The sequence below is a fragment of the Puma concolor genome, chromosome D4 (genome assembly GCF_028749965.1).
Source record: "Puma concolor isolate L17-30 chromosome D4, mPumCon1.1.hap2, whole genome shotgun sequence".
Taxonomy (NCBI): domain Eukaryota; kingdom Metazoa; phylum Chordata; class Mammalia; order Carnivora; family Felidae; genus Puma; species Puma concolor.
In genome coordinates, this window is record NC_141679.1 from 6,805,211 (window position 1) to 6,819,815 (window position 14,605).

Consider the following 14,605-nt stretch of genomic DNA (forward strand, 5'->3'; position numbering starts at 1 on the left):
AGCTAGCTATTGGCCATCTACTGTGTGTCAGGTTTGGGTTGAGCACTGGGGAGACAAGAGTGAAGGAGAGATAGTGAGCTTATGGTTTAGTAGAGGGGCAATCTGGCTCACAACAGGGGTAGGCACAGGGTGTTGTGGGCGCACAGACTGGCTGTCCTGGGTTCCCGGAGTAGGAGAGGCCTGAAGATGAGGAGGGGCAGGACTAGAAGTTGCCTCCCCTGGGGGTGAGAGCAATGAATAGAGGTGGTGCGGGTGGACACAAGAGGAATGCACAGGGGAGAGGATTTGATGAGGGGATTTGATGAGAAGGAGGGGAGAGGTGTGGATAATAGCAGGCCCTGCTTTCAGCAGAAGAATGGCACCTTCACTGTGATGGGCCACACAGGACGCTTGACGGAAGAGGGGAGATGATGCCTGGGGTCAGTTATGCACGTAAGGGGTAGAGCAGAAAGGGGGGGGGGGAAGAAAAAGAGAAAGGGAGTGGGGAAAAGTGGGGGTGGGGGGGAGGTTGAAGACTGATGATCCCAGGACTACTAACATCTCCACTGACCACAGATGCTGGAGCAGAAGGTGGAGATGACCGTACACACTTGCCCTCTCTCACTAGCTGGGTCAAGTTGATTCTACAGCCTTACACCCACCAACTCGGACCACATGGTATGTGTGCTGGAAGGATCCCATTTGCCTGGGCTAGAAGCAAGCTGAGTGCCTTGGAGAAAAATCTGGTAAAATCATCTTTTTTTTTTTTTTAAGTTCAATGCAATTCTTTTTTTTTTTTTTTTTTTTTAATTTATTGTCCAGTTAACTAACATACAGTGTACACGATGTAGTCTTGGCTTCGGGAGTGGACTCCCGTGATTCATCAATTACATACAACACCCAATGCTCATCCCAACAAGTGCCCTCCTCAATGCCCATCACCCATTTTCCCCACTCCCCCAGCCCCCCATTCCCATCAACCCTCAATTTGTTCTCTGTATTTTAAGAGTCTCTTATGGTTTGGATTCCTCTCTGTTTGTAACTTATTTTTCCTTCCCTTCCCCCATGGTCTTCTGTTAAGTTTCTCAAATTCCACATATGGATGAAAACATGTGATATCTGTCTTTCTCTGACAGACTTATTCACTTAGCATAATACCCTTCAGTTCCATCCATGTTGTTGCAAATGGCAAGATTTCATTATTTTTCATCACGGAGTAGTATTCCATTGTATCTATACACCACATCTTCTTTATCCATTCGTCATTTGATGGGCATTTGGGTTCTTTCCATACTTTGGCTATTGTCGATAGTGCTGCTATAAACATTCGGGTAAATATGCCCCTACGAATCAGCACTCCTGTATCCTTTGGATAAATTCTTAGTAGTGCTATTGCTGGGTCGTAGGGTAATTCTATTTTTAATTTTTTGAGGAACCTCCACTATGTTTTCCAGAGTGGCCAGACCAGTTTGCATTCCTGCCAACAGTGCAAGAGGGTTCCCCTTTCTCCAAATCCTTGCCAACATGTGTTGTTCCCAGAGTTGTTAATTTCAGCCACTCTGACTGGTGTGAGGTGGTATCTCAATGTGGTTTTGATTTGTATTTCCGTGATGATGAGTGATGTTGAGCATCTTTTCATGTGTGTGTTGGTCATCTGGATGTCTTCTTTGGAAAAATGTCTATTCGTGCCTTCTGTCCATTTCTTCACCGGATTATTTGTTTTTTGGGTGTTGAGTTTGGTAAATTCTTTGAGATTTTGGATACTAACCCTTTATCTGATAAGTCATTTGCAAATACCTTCTCCCATCCCACTGGTTGCCTTTTAGTTTTGTCAATTCTTTTCTTTGCTGTGCAGAAGCCTTTTATCTTGATGAAGTCCCAATAGTTCATTTTTGCTTTTATTTCCCTTGCTTTCAGAGACATGTTGAGTAAGAAGTTGCTGCAGCCAAGGCCAAAGAGGTTGTTGCCTGTTTTCTCCCACAGGATTTTGATGGTTTCTTGTCTCATATTTTAGGTCTTTCATCCATTTTGAATTTATTTTTGTGTATAGTGTAAGAAAGTGATCCAGTTTCATTCTTCTGATATTGCTGTCCAGTTCTCCCAGCATCATTTGTTACAGAGACTGCCTTTCTTCCATTGGATAATCTTTCCTGCTTTGTAAAAGATTAGTTGGCCATACATTTGTGGGTCCAGTTCTGGGTTTTCTAGTCTATTCCATTGGACTATATGTCTGTTTTTGTGCCAATACCATACTGTCTTGATGATTACAGCTTTGTAGTAGAGGCTAAAGTCCAGGATTGTGATGCCTCCAGCTCTGGTTTTCTTTTTCAACATTACTTTGGCTATTCAGGGTCTTTTGTGTTTCCATACTAATTTTAGGATTGTTTGTTCTAGCTCGGTGAAGAATGCTGGTGCTATTTTGATTGGAATTGCATTGAATGTGTAGATTGCTTTAGGTAGCATCAATATTTTAACAATATTTGTTCTTCCAGTTCACGAACACAGAATATTTTTCCATTTCCTTGTGTCTTCCTCAATTTCTTTCATAAGCATTCTATAGTTTTCAGCATACAGACCTTTAACCTCTTTGGTTAGGTTTATTCCTAGGTATTTTATGGTTCTTGGTGCAGTTGTACATGAGATAAATTCCTTGGTATCTCTTTCTGTTGCTTCATTATTGGACCATTTGTATAGAAATTCACAAAATCATCTTCTTGGCCCAATTCCCTGGGGCCTACAACTTTTGGAAAGGAGGAACAATAAAACCTGAGAAATAACTTAAAAAGAGGGATTCTCCAAAAGCCCTAGAGTTGCAGTCCAGAGGCCTCTTTTGCTCTGGTTCTCACTCAGCTTTCCAAAGGTAAGTGCAGGGTGCCCTTCTACCCAAGTAGAAGGCTCAGGTCCTCTCAGGGTAGCAGCATGTAGGTGACCACGTGACCAAGAGTCAAGCCAAAGTAGATTAATGAGCCACAAATAGGCTGGATGAAGCAAACTACTGCCAGCAGCTTAAGACAAACTGTGGACTGGACTGAGCAGGAATTTTATAGAAGAGAGAATGAACATTGATCCTCACTCCAAGTACAGGGAAAGGCCTTCCTGATCTTTGATGTAAACTTGTCCTGATATATGTGATTCTTGGAGTAAAACTAGGTAGAGCATAAGAATGCTCAGTCCTTGGAAGAGTTTGACAAATCACACAAGTGGAAAGGCCAATCGTATTTCTACTTTTGATCTGCTAATGACTGACTTAGGCAGTTGGAAGTATGGTACCTAGTTCAGAGCGACCAACGACCAACCAGAGTCCCACAGTTAAAGGTCTCAGGAGAGATGATGGAGTGTTATTTTTTTTAATGTTTATTTATTTATTTTTGAGAAAGAGAGAGAGACAGAGAAAGAGAGAGAGAGAGAGAGAGAGCAGGGGAGAGGCAGAGAGAGAAGGAAACACAGAATCTCAAGCAGGCTCCAGGCTCTGAGCTGTCAGCACAGAACCCATGAACTGTGAGATCATGACCTGAGCCAAAGTTGGATGCTTAACCCACTGAGCCACCCAGATGCCCCTAATTGGGTGTTTTTGAAAGGAAGAGGAAGAAAACCAAAGATGTAGCCTTTCACCCAGACATGGGGACAAAGTAAATTCAAAGTAGATGAGGATAGAGAAATATGCTTTTTTCAAATATACACATACACACACACACACACACACACACACACACACACACACTCACACACACACACAACCCACCACCTTCTGAACTATGAACAGATTAATCTAAATTCTTTTTAAAATTATTCCCTTTGAAAGTAAAGGGATGGAGACATGCAGAAGAAGGAACCTGGACGACTTTCTTACACCATACACAAAAATAAACTCAAAATGGATGAAAGACTTCAATGTAAGACAGGAAGCCATCAAAATCCTTGAGGAGAAAGCAAGCAACAACCTCTTTGACCTTGGCCACAGCAACTTCTTACTCAGCACATCTCCAGAGGCCAGGGAAACAAAAGCAAAAATGAACTATTGGGACCTCATCAAAATAAAAACCTTCTGCACAGTGAAGGAAACAATCAGCAAAACTAAAAGGCAACTGACGGAATGGGGGAAGATATTTGCAAACGACATATCAGATAAAGGGTTAGTATCCAAAATCTATAAACAGCTTCTCAAACTCAACAGACACTTCTCCAAAGAAGACATCCAGGTGGCCAACTGACACATGAAAAAATGCTCAACATCACTCATCATCAGGGAAATACAAATCAAAACCACAATGAGATACCCCTCACCCCTGTCAGAATGGCTCACATTAACAACTCAGGCAACAACAGATGTTGGTGAGGATGCGGAGAGAGAGGATCTCTTTTGCATTGTTGGTGGGAATGCAAGTTGGTGCAGCTGCTCTGGAAAACAGTATGGAGGTTCCTCAAAAAATTAAAAATAGAACTACCCTACGACTCAGCAATTGCACTACTAGGTATTTATCCAAGGGATACAGGTATGCTGTTTTGAAGGGGCACATGCACCCCCATGTTTATAGCAGCACTATCAACAATAGCCAAAGTATGGAAAGAGCCCAAATGTCCATCGATGGATGAATGGATAAAGAAGATATGGTATATATATACAATGGAGTATTACTCGGCAATCAAAAAGGAATAAATTTGCCATGTGCAACTATGTAGATGGAACTAGAGGGTATTATGCTAAGTGAAATTAGAGAAGGACAAATATGTGACTTCACCCATATGAGTACTTTAAGACACAGAACAGATGAACATAAGGGAAGGGAAACAACAATAATATAAAAACAGGGAGGGGGGACAAAACATAAGGGACTCTTAAGCATGGAGAACAAACAGAAGGTTACTGGAGGGGTCATGGGAGGGGGGGATGGGACTAAATGAGTGAGGGGCATTAAGGAATCTACTCCTGAAATCATTGTTGCACCATATGCTAACCTATTTGGATGTAAATTTAAAAATAAACTATTAATAAAACCCACAAATAAAATAAAATAAAATAAAATAAAATAAAATAAAATAAAATAAAAAATTCCCTGAGCACTAGAAGATTCAGATTGCAGAACTCTTTGATGAGTCAATGAATACCATTTCCTAGAAAATTTACAGATTGCATCTATGTAGAAACTATTAGCTCTTGCACAGGCTTGGGCATATGTCTGCATGATAGTAAGGGTTAAAGCTGTGAGCATATGGGCACACGGAGTCAAGGGCAAGTCACAGGTGCCCTCTGATTTAGTTTTGACATAAAGAAAGTAGATTTATGGCCTGCAAGCTTCTGACAAGTGTTTCTGTAGCTTGTTCCTAGCACTTCTTTGTGCAGTTTACCCAACACAGAAAGAGAGTCCTTTCAAGATGAGCTTCCAGAGAGGCCCTTCAGGTAATCACTTTCTCAGAGCAAGTGTCCTTTGCCATCTTTCCTTAAAAGCATATAATAATCTATTTCAAGGAAGCCTAAACGATAGCTCTTTTCCAAGGAACAGTGACTTTTCAAGACCTCTGGGGCAAAAAGCGGAGGGAGGAGGGCCTTTAAAGTAGGTCTGGACTCAGAAGGCTTTCATCTTTCCCGAGATTAGTTTTCTCACCTAAATGTCTGCAATAGCCTCCTGATTTGGGGCCCATGGAATTGCATTAAGCAGTGGCCCTGGATGAATACTGTTGCTGTAAAAGAGAATAAAATCTGACTCAGCTTCTCGGAAGCCAGTGTAAAGAGGAAAGTTCAGTAAGAATTGTGTGTAGTTAGCTGAGACAAAGAACTGTAAGCATGTCTGATGGGAAGGAGAGGTTTTCCTGGTACTGAATTCTGAAAGTCCTTGCAGGGGGTCCTACTCAGGAACATTGAGTGATTTGTTGGACAATGTTTTCAACAACAGTTGCCTTGTAAGTGCAAAAGCTGAAATAAATTGTTTTATCTTGTAGTAACCACTCACCAAAATAGAAAGCATAATAGTCAGATTTAATTCAATGACGATTTTGTTTGGAGGTGACCTGAATTGGGTCAAGTTAATGGTCTTCCAGTGATTGAACTTCACTCAAAGACAGAATCTAAAATTAATAGAAGAGTGTGGAGATGGTAGGTCCTGTGAATTATATTTCCTAAATTCATTTCTCTCCGGGGATTTTTTTTCAAATTAAATTCAAGTTAGATAACATACAGTGTCGTCTTGACTTCAAGAACAGAACCCAGTGGTTCATCTCTTATATATGACACTCAGTGCCCATCCCAACAGGTGCCCTCCTTAATGCCCATCACCCATTTAACCACCCCCCCCCAGCAAACCTCAGTTTGTCTGTATTTAAGAGTCTCTTATGGTTTGCCTCCCTCTCTGTTTTTATCTTATTTTTCCTTCCCTTTTCCTATGTTCATCGTGTTGTATTTCTCAAATTCCACATATGAGTGAAATCATATATCTTTCTCTAACTGACTTAATTTCACTTAACATAATACACTCTAGTTCCATCCACATTGTTGTAAATGGCAAGATTTCATTCTTTTAACTCCTGTTAAAATCCCCTTTGATTTGATGAAAAAGAATGAAATCAAAGGAGATGATAAGGATCCAGATTATTCTCTCTAGAAAGGTGTGGAGTGTTTATGGTATATACCAGAGGATCAGCAAAACCATACCTATGGGCCAAATCTGTCCGACTATATGGTTTTGTATGGCCCTTGTAGAAAGAATGTTGGGGTTTTTTTTTTTTTTTACACATTTTTTCTAACGGTTGGAAGAAATCAAAAGAAGAATAATATTTTGTGACATGTGAGAATAACATGAAATTCAAATTTTAGTGTTTATAAATAAAGTTTTAATTTTTTTTGAGAGAGAGAGAGAGAGTGAGAGTGAGTGGGAGAGGGGGCAGAAGGAATGAAAGAATCTTAAGCAGGCATGACCTGAGCCAAAATCAAGAGTTGGTGTCTTAACCAACTGAGCCATCCAAGCACTCTGTCTATAAATAAAGTTTTATTGGAACACATTTACATTTCGTCTATGAATGATTTCATACTGCAATAGCAGAGTAAAGTCATTGTGGTTGAAAAGCCAAAAATATTTACTATGTGGCTCTTTACAGAAAAAGTTTACCAACATCAGGAATTTATTGCTGATTGATGGCAAACCTCAAAGCTCTTGAGACCAGACAAACGGATTCCCTAGTGGGATTCCATTCCCACTAGGATTCCCTAGTGGGAGCCACACTTAGATTATAGGCCCAAAATAATTTAGAAAGAGAGTCAGAATTTCCTTCAGGAAGTCTCATTTAATCTTTTAACCATTTAATGGTTGGCTTACCTCCTATTTGTATAGACGACAAAACAGACGTCAGGTATTAAGAGGTGGCACAAACAGATTTCCAGGTACATGAGGTAAAACAAAGCAGGTCTGTAGAATCTTCACTGGCAATGTCATCAAAGTAAACAAACATAGAAGAAAATCCAAAGATTTACCAAATATGTAACCGAACATGAGAAAGCACTGTGGATACCTTTAACCTTATTGAAAATTGATCTTAGGCCACAGACTTCAAAACTTGGTTGGTAACCAAGGAAAAAAACAGAAGCAGAGCCCTAAGGAAAAGTAAGTCAACAGTGTCCTAAGAACTCTCAGTAATTATGCTCAATTTACAAATGAAGTGAGAGATGAGTCAGCAGCCCTGGAAAAGTCAAAGATTTGCAGGGACAAGCAGGGCAGCTGAGGATGTTAGTTTCCAGGGCATTGTGCTGAGTCGGAGAAATGAATATGAGGCCTTGGAGGTGGGACCTATTATTGGCTGAGTGGAGAGAGATTTTTCCTCTCTTCTGAGGTTCCATATTATTTCAGCAAAGGAACCCAGCTGAAGACTGCACTCAGCCCAGACTAGCTATTTCCTCCCTCGCACCCACCACCGTATTCTTGGTTTACAGAAAAGCGGATAGAAACCAGCATGGTGCTCTTAAAAGGCGGAGAATGGGAAAGATACTCTATTCCTGGTGAAAGGAACAATCCAAATGACAGCCCTGCCTTAGTTTAAAGCTAGGTTCTCTTTTCTGCTTATTATGGATCTTTGATAAGAAATACAATTGCTGAGAAGTCTGTTTTGCTTGCTGTTTGCTACGAGCATTGTGAAGCCCTTCCTGAATGTAACCCGCTGTGTAGTAGAATGGGTCGTAAACCTTCCTAAATGTGGTCTGATAGGTAATGGAATGAGTGATTGTACATAAACTAACCGGCATTTCTCGCTTCTGTAAACTTGCTTGCTTAGCACATTCCTCACCTGCCCTACCCTCTTCCCCCTTCCCCCTTTTTCCTCCCGCCACAAGTAACAGACAAAGCCTTCCCGCCAAAGGACAGACAAAGGACGCCCAATCAGAGAACAACAAATGTCCTTACTTTAAAATCAACCAATCAGGCCCCTCATAATTTGAAACCTCCCCTGTGCTATTTGTCTCTGTCTATAAAAACGCTGTACCAACCCTGATCGAGGCCTCTTGCGTCACCGGCGACGAGTGCGCAGAGGACCAGGTTCGAACCTGCAATAAACGACCCTTGCCGCTTGGCTTTGACTTACGACTCTGGTGGACTTTTGTGGGAGGTTTCGGAACTTCGGGCATTACACCTGGTGAAAGTGGAAACAGTGACGATTTGAATGGATGGCACGAGGGAAATGTAAGAGATAATTAGTTAATGCTGAAGAAAAACACAAAGAAATTAAGGAAGTTAAGAGGATAGATGATACATAAGGAGAAAAATAAAGACAATCCTCTATAAGAATTATCTATAAGGATAACTGGGACCTTTGCAAAAGCTGATGGAAGAGAAATAAATATTCAGAAACATAATTCCAGAGATTTTCCCGGAAATGATAGCAGAACTGATTGGAAGTAGCCGCAACACTTTTTAAATGAAGGTTTAACATTAAAAAAAGTATCAGCATTTGTTTCCAAGTTAATGAGCTTCAAACATAAAGAATATTTCAGGCACATAGATGTTATGCCCAGAATTCGTGATCCCCAAAGACCACTAGGGAGCCGAGTCCGATGCAAAAGCAAAGAGCCTTTATTCGAGCTAGCTCGAGCTCAATCCCCTACCTGCACCGACGCAGCGGTGAGATACCAGGGAAAGAGGGCGAGTTTCAAAAGGACAAAGGTTTTATTGGGGCCTGGGGGCAGTTGGTGAGGTAATGGCTATGGCCTCAGCCGATTGGCTGGGGAAGGGTCCTGGGGAAGGGTCGAGTCCTGTTAGGTAGGTGAGGGGGGGTTACTCAAGGGGAGGAGGTGTGGTCAAGGTGAAGGACACAGAACAAGATGGAGTCGGCTGGCGTAGGCCCGCCCTTTCAATAGACAGAGAAAACAAGATACCTACAAGGGGGGATAATCGATCAAGTTAGTCTCAAAAAGCTCTTCAGCAATGTTAAGAGAAAAAGACTTTCGAAGTTCTGAGGAAAAAGGTAACCCAGAAATATTACAGACTACAAAGTTGTTGTTTAAACAGGCAGGTATTATTTCTCGGAATTTTAGAGAACTCAGGTCACATAGAACCCATAAAGCCTCTTGGAAAAGCTACTTACCTATATAATCCAGCCAATCAAATCCACTCAGGAATGGGACAGTCACGGTAAAAGGGCTGATGGTGATCACAGAAGTCTTTTAAATTTTAAGTTAAGACTGAACAGCTGGGAGAAACAGAACTCATAAAGAATGCAAACGTCACAATTCCTGGCAAGTTTCAAATATATAAGCAACAAAAATCAGGAGGTGAATGCAAAGGGAGGTAGGAGCACAAGCAGGAGTTCGTATCACCTCTGTTTTCCTAACAAAGGATCCATCTGTACTGTTCAAAATTAAGCTTGCTTGCCTCCTTCCTTCCTTTGTTTCCTTCTTTATTTTTAATTTATATCCAAGTTAGTTAGCATATGGTGCAATAATGATTTCAGGAGTCGATTGCAGTGATTCATCCCCTACAACACCCAGTGCTCATCCCAACAAGTGTCCTCCTTAATGCCCCTTACCCGTTTAGCCCACCCCCCACCTAAAACCCCTCCAGCAACCCTAACAATACTTTCTTTTAAAAATTACCAACCCCTTTTATTAAAAAAATTTTTTTTAATATTTATTTATTTTTGGGAGACAGAAAGACAGAGTGCAAACAGGGGGAGGGGCAGAGAGAGAGGGAGACACAGAATCCAAAGCAGGCCCCAGGCTCTGAGCTGTCAGCACAGAGCCTGATGTGGGGCTCAAATTCATTAACTGTGAGATCATGACCTGAGATGGAGTTGGATGCTCAACGGACTGAGCCACCCAGGTGCCCCCCAAAAAGTTACCATTAGTGACTTTCATAATTTCTTTTCTTAACCCTAGAAGGATAGTCTATAAAATATCTCTGGTGGTGAAAAAAGCATTATTTGAAATTCATCCACCCCTTCTGTTTCTATTGCTTTTGTCCAATTCAACTACAATGAAATTTACGGTAAATTTATACTGTGATTTTATATATAATTCAAGCAAAATTAACAGGATTATTTATAACACAGTCCTATGTGTAGGTAAACCCCCAGGAACATTATATTTATCTATTTCTATCCATTTCCTTTTCATCTATGTGCACAGAGAGATCTGGAAATAATGCCACCCTCATTTGGGGATATAGAACTTTGGGTGATTGTTGCTTTCTCCCCCCCTTCTTATAGTTTTATATTTCTTGAGCTTTTTTGTATTGTTTTAGTCACTTTCAAAATGTATACACAGTAAAATTCACTCTCTCTGGTATATGGTCATTTGAATTTAGACACATGCATAGTCAAGTAACTTCCACCAAAATCAAGCCATGGAACTGGTCCATCACCCCAGTCTTAGCTTGTGCTACGTGTTTGTTTTCCACCCTTCCCCCCACTCCCTGCCCCTCAAACCACTAATCCCTTCCCTCTTCCTATAATTTGGGGCCTTTTCCAGAATTTCATACAAATGGAATAACACCATACGTCTAGCCTTTTGGGTCTGGCTTCTTAGCACAATCCATTTGAGATTCTCAAATCTCAAATCTCAGTGGTTCTCAATGTTGGCTGAATATTAAAATCATCTGGGGAGATTTAAAAATCCTGATGGCCAGACCAGAGGTTAAATAAAAATGAGAGTGTCCAGAGACCCAAGTGTCAGTATTTTAAAGCTTTCCTACGTGATTCCATGGACAGTCAAGGGTGTGGACCACTCGAGTTCCAAACTGTTCCAAACCCCATAATTTTGTCAGCTTTCTCAAACCTGTTTTCAGTTAGGTTCACTCTACTGGAGCTGGTTCGCCCTTGGCTGGGGGCCGGGGGTGGGGGCTCACTTGTGCATCGTAGGGTGTTGAACAGCACCCCTTGCTTCTACCCACCCGATGCCAGCGGCACACCCCCAGCCCAAGTTGTGACAAACCAAAATGTCTCCAGACTTTGCCAAATATCCCTTTGGGGGCAAAAATCACATCCAGTTGAAAACTGCCGTTCTGCTGCAAACCGCAGCAAACCAAACATAATTCAGTGGAATGTAGATGCTCTTATAACACGCCACAGTTTCTTTTGTGTTTATCCTATCTGCTCATGTTTCCACTCCAACTTCATTAAGCAAACTAGGAACAAGCTATTTCCACTTTAATTTTGAGATCAAGTTGCCAACAACCAGCAGAGGGCACCTCTAAATATTGACTGAGGCTTCTAATTTCTTCTGGGCTCCTGTGGAGTGGTGATAAGATAGAGGGCACAGCTTGGCCCCACAACCCCTGGGCGTGGGACTAGGGGAGAGTAGGGAGGAAGACGGGACCGAAGACTCATGAGTGATCCGGGGAGAGAAAAGAGAACAAAAGGGAGCCAGGCGGTCAGAGATGTGGGCCACTGAACTGGTAATTCGTTCCAGAAACTAATAAGGATTCCTTGGAAGAAGTAAGGCTGCCTCCAGTTCCCTGGAAGGGGTATGGAGAAACACCTACCTAGACTTTCCTCCTTTCTCCTGATCTAACCCAACTGCCCCTGAAGAAGAACACATGACAAAGGCATGACATCATTTCCCACCCCCCTCCGTGACCTCGTGAGGGAGTCTGAGATAGTGTATTGCAATGGCCTGAGTGCATCACAATCTAAAACTGCTATAATGTGTTCCACTTAGGGTATGCCATCTGGTTCTCTGGAGGGGGTCAAAGTTCCATAAGTCTTGCCTCTCGCCTTCTGTCAGGCAGCCTTTGTGATTACACTGAGTAAAATATCACCACTCCACTCAGTCTTCTTAAGAGCCATAAACTCTTCTAAAAATAGGTCTTCCAAAGTCAGCTTTGATTACGCACTCCTTCTCATTTACCAGCAGGCTTGCCCTTCCCTCTGGTTTGTTTCTTTTCTGATGCCAGCGTATATCGCAAACTCCTTTCACAGGGGGCTTGGTCTGATGGTTCAAACAGTTCTAGCCTGACACCTCTCTGGACGTTTGCCAAACCAGAGCGGTGCCCATCTTAAGAGGAGAACAGCCACCTAAGGGAGCATCCTATTCTTCTGCAAATGTATTTTACCATTTTAAAATAACACACATATGTGGAGGAAACTTAAACGCACCTTACTAAGTGAAAGAAGCTGATCCGGAAAGCCTACGTACTATGTGTGTCCAACAATAGGACATTCTAAAAAAGGACAAACTATGGAGATGGTAAAAAGATCAGTGGCTGCCGAGCATTAGAGAGGAAGGAGGGATGAGCAGTTGATCTTGGAATCTTTAGGGCAGTGAAACTACTTCGTGTGATGCTCTAATGACGGGTGCATGTCATTATACATTTGTCCAAACCCACAGAATGTACCTCAAGGACAAATCCTGAGGCCCCTGGGGGGCTCAGTTGGTTGGGCGTCTGATTCTTGGTCTGGGCTCAGGTCATGATCTCCCAGTTCGTGGGTTGAAGCCCCGCATCAGGCTCTGTGCTGGTGGTGCAGAACCTGCTTGGGATTCTGTCTCTCCCTGTCTCTGCCCCTCCCCCACTGATGTGGGTGCTCTCGCGCTCTCTCTCTCTCTCTCAAAATAAATAAGTAAACTTAAAAAAAAAAATCCTGATGTAAACTCTGGATTTTGATTGATAATAATGGGTCAATGTAGGTTAATCATTTGTAACAAACGTGCCACCCTAAGGGGATGATAATGGGGGAGAGTGTGCATGAGTTAGGGCAGGGGGCCTATGGAAAATCTCTGTATCTTCTGCTCAGTTGAGCTGCGAACCTATTACTTCTTTATTTTTTTTTAAGTTTATTTATTTTTGGCACAGAGAGTGAGCGTGAGCTAGAAAGGGGCAGAGAGAGAGGGAGACACAAAATCTGAAGCAGGCTCCAGGCTCTGAGCTGTCAGCACAGAGCCCGATGTGGGGCTTGAGCTCATGAACCGTGAGATCATGACCTGGGCCAAAGTCGGACACTTAACCAACTGAACCACCCAAGCGCCCGTGAACCTGTTACTTCTTTAAAAAGAAAATTCTGTTTCTTTTTTTTAATGTTTATTTATTTATTTTGGAAGAGAGAGAGAGCACAAGCAGGGGAGGGGCAGAGAGAGAGGGAGAGAGAGAGAATCCCAAGCAGGCTCCACGCTCAGGGTTCAGTGCGGAGCCTGACGCAGGGCTGGATCTCACAACTGTGAGATCATGACCTGAGCTGAAATCAAGAGTCAGATGCTTAACCAACTGAGCCACCCAGGCACCCCAGTAAATTCTATTTCTTAAAAAAAAAAAATTATACATACTCAGTACAAAAAAAAAATTGCAAAGTACAGAAGAGTAGAAAAAAAGAGAAAATTATCAAAGTTGATTTAATTTGAGGAACAAGAAAATTTTCTACCAGTCTGATATTCCATCATTCTAATTAAATCATTTGCACATTCAAGAGTCCCCATTCAAACATAATTATCTTTGAAGCAAAAGGTTTTAAACTGCAATCGAAATTATTCTTTGGAATACAGGTTAAGAACCGGGGCTGTGGAACCCAGCAAGCCTGCTTTGAGTGCTACTAATCTGGCCATGTATGAGCTGTGTGACCTTGGGCAAATTACTTAAGCTCTTCAGGTGCCAGTTTCCATCAGCTAAAAAATGGGGATGATAATAATAGAACTTAACTCAGAGTTGTTTTATAAGGATTAAATGAATAATGCATATAAATTCTTTAGGAAACAGTGTAGGGTACTTAGCAAGCAGTTTTGAACCCTCTATCTAAGAACTTTGTAGTAACATCTCTTGAACATACACTGGGTTTTAAGAATCCTAAACTTTTTTTTTTTTTAATTTTTTTAATGTTTATTTATTTTTGAGAGAGAGACAGACAGAACATGAGTGGGAGAGGGGCAGAGAGAGAGGGAGACACAGAATCCAAAACAGGGTCCAGGCACTGAGCTGTCAGCACAGAGCCCGATGCGGGGCTCAAACCCACAAGCTGTGAGAACATGACCTGACCCGAAGTCAGACGCTTAACTGACTGAGCCACCCAGGCGCCCCAAGAGTCCTAAACTTTCAATGAGTATTATGGGCTTTGGAGTATTTCTATTTGCCAGTTTCAAAATATACTCAGTTCAGTATAAGGTCCCTAGAAAGCATAATAAAATTTTCAAATAGGTCCTCTAGTCCAGCACCCTTATTTTACAGATGAA